The sequence below is a fragment of the Aegilops tauschii genome, chromosome 4, assembly GCF_002575655.3.
Source record: "Aegilops tauschii subsp. strangulata cultivar AL8/78 chromosome 4, Aet v6.0, whole genome shotgun sequence".
NCBI lineage: Eukaryota > Viridiplantae > Streptophyta > Magnoliopsida > Poales > Poaceae > Aegilops > Aegilops tauschii.
In genome coordinates this window covers 216,432,635-216,436,068 of record NC_053038.3, presented here as the reverse complement: position 1 = coordinate 216,436,068, position 3,434 = coordinate 216,432,635, and positions in this window count along the sequence as shown.

Here is a 3,434-nt window from a genome sequence, read left to right as displayed (position 1 = left end):
GAGGTGGAGGACGGGGCGGCTGAACCGGCAGGACGACGAGATGGACGACGGATCCTCATCCAGGGAGGTGGACGAGGGACGTCGAGCTGTTGCGATGGATGACGTCGTCGGGGAAGAGGCTCCGGCTGGGCAGCGGTGAGGTGGCGGACGGAAGAGGGTGGGGTTTTGCGGCTGGAGCGGAGAGGTTATGGCGGCCTGGGATTTCGAATGGCAAAAAGGAGGCGATGGGAGGGGGTGAACCATGACTTAGGGACGCGCTTGTCCAAAATGTAGGGTGTGTTACAAAAGTACCCCCCACCGATTTGAACTAGTGGCCCTTTCGGCTCAGGGTTAGAAGGGGGATTTCGAATGTCGGGATTTGGCCGCGGGAGGGAGTTTTCGCGCGCGTTGTAATTTCGGGATAGCAAGGCGCGGGTTGTGAAGGCGCCAGTTTTGGGAGCACGATATCTGAATTTTCGGGATATAACAAGGCGCGGGTTGAATTTTAGGGACAAGCCTAACTTGTAATATTGTACTTGTATGTACCAAATCAATTCGCACTTCCCTCAACCAAAAAGAAAATGAAAAAAATAAAACTGTTCACACCACACAAAGAGAGAGTCTTGCCCCGTTTTACTATAAAAATGCTATTCAAAGCTACTCCCTCCTTCCATCTATATAGGGCCTAATGCATTTTTCGATGCTAACTTTGACCAAATATTAGAGCAATAATATATGACATGCAACTTACACAAAGCACACCGTTAAATTCGTCTTTGAAAGGTTCTTTCAATGATATAATTTTCACATTGTGCATGTCATGTACTATTAATCTTGTCAATAGTCAAAGGCGGTCTTAAAAAATGCATTACGCCCTATATAGATGGAAGGAGGGAGTATGAATCCATGTTATGTCCAATTAAATTTTTTCGCTTGCTGTATAATGCATGTAACCTACTCATACCAACATTTTAGTGCATTCCAAATGTTTATACTACCGCTGCAATTCGAACTGAATTTGAATTCGTTTCTCTATTTCAATAATAATCAACAATCATGATTGTTGCCAACTTCAAGCATCATTCGTGTATTACCTTAATAACACACCACATGATTACTGTAGAGATAGATATGAACTATGTGTACTACATGAACTCAAATTCTATTTTTTGAATACACTTGATGCTGATTCCAAATAATAGTACATTTGATGTACTAACTATATATTCATAATCTAAACCATGTTCCATACGTCTACACCATGTTTATCACACATAGTATAGTGCCCTGCCCCCTACATTATGACAAGTATTTAGATCTGAGCTGCAAAAGCCACTTTTAGACCAAATCATGATCAATGTTCTATATATTATACGTAGTACTAGCAAGATGCCCATGCGTTCCACTGAACATCAACATGATCAAGGGAAGGCCTAATTTGCAAATATGGAGAGGGGTGTGGTATCTTTTTTCAAAATTGCCATAGTTTCCTTCCTATCTGTCATATATAAATCGGACGGCCTATATTGCAGGATGGCAGACACACCATCATCAACAACTTCGTTTTTTATAAGAGTAGAGATAAAATATATTATATGTAGTATAACATGTTCATAACCACACCATGTGTATCACCGTTATATATATTCACACATGCGTCAGTTTAAAACACTATGATAAATTCTTCAAATATCCGAATTCGCTTTTTATAATGAAGTATGATCTCTATTCATCTTTTACACCCACACAATCCTCTTATCTTTGTAGCTAGCTAGCGCTAATTAACTTTCTCTCGTGCATGCACACGCCCGCATCCCTCTCACCCTCCCTCAGCATTCTCTAGCTCCATCGCGCAAATTCGTCTTTTCACTTTAGGTCGTTCACCCACGGTGTGTGTAGGCCCCCCAGCTCCTTCTTTACGGCACACATCGATCGATATGCCTCTCTAGCCAGGTGTGCCTAGCACAAAAGACAAGCTTCCCTTCTTCTCTTATCACCGTCCATGCCTCACTCTCACCACTGTTTTCATCGATCTCGTACTCGCACACTCCTCACCCCTCGATATAGTATGACTCTCGCACCACCTCCTAGATGCATCCCTCTCTCTCTATCCTTCTCCCCGTGCCTCATTTGCTTCTAACACACACATGCATGTATACCGAATTACCGATCGATCTCCCAACATATACCTAGGTCGACTTTAACTATTCCCCCCACCATCGATCGACGTACCTCACAAGTTATGTCTCTTCTTTCTCTGACAAAGGACGATTGATCTTCCTATGTAGTTATGTCTGCTTACCACAGCCATATCGCTCCCCTCATCATCCGTGCATGGCTCCTGACCCGTCTCTCACACGCACGTGCACAGACAGGCAGCCAGCCCCTCTCTTATTGATATTGCAGGCATGCCCTCCGGTTGTCTAGGAAGCCTATCCCACCATTTGTTAGAAGCAACTCCACTACCACCCCCTCCAACACTCTAGCTCTGTCTCTCTCCCAACCTTATTCCTCTCCTACACATATGCATGGATGCCGATCGATCTCCCTTAATACATGAGGTAGATCGATCTCCCTCAATACATAAGGTAGGCCTCTCTCCTCCTCCACACATATACCAGCCACTGTACCTCTATAGTTAATTAGGCCTCCCTCCCCCCCACACACCGATAGTCGAGCGCTGTAGGTAGGTATCCATACCACAGACACAAACTGCACCTATCCCCTCTCACGTTCCAGTAGGCCATCCACTCTATATCTTTGACGTGGGCACACACAAATTCAATGGCACTCTTTATCGATCGCGCGTGCACACACACACACACACACATCATCCCTCTCTTCGATTCTATGGACACCTCAAGCCGATGATACCTCCACTCTCTTCTCGTGGATCGCCCCCTCTATATATATGATATATCCAGGACTCTATTTCACACACATTGCATATGTTACATTTTTTGATTGACCCCCCCCCCCCCCCCAAAACTCTCACGAACCCACACACTATATCTCTCTACGTTTGTATCTCTCTCACACAACCCCACGTAGGTGGTGTACGTATACAAGAAGAGAATAGGCGCACCGTGCACGTACTCACGCTTCGTGCCCAGCCACACCCGCGCGGGTACACGGTGGAGCTCATTTCTGTACGAAATGGCAGCCCACGTGCTAATTTGAACGCATGTAGAGGTTGTTTACCTACGGAGGTCGTGTACCACGCGTGCACGAAACAAAGTTCAACTTGATGCATTGGCGCGTTATTTTTAAATAAAGTTATATCGCTCAATGACACGTACACAGAATATAAAGCGATTTTTATGGAGAAAAAGGTAGTCCGCTCCACTATATACAATGGAGCCTGCCTGCCTGGTTTGTCTCTCTTCAAAGTATCTCACACAAGGCTGCGGTGGCCTCTCTCTCTCTCTCTCTCTCACCGTTGGTCACTGATCCGG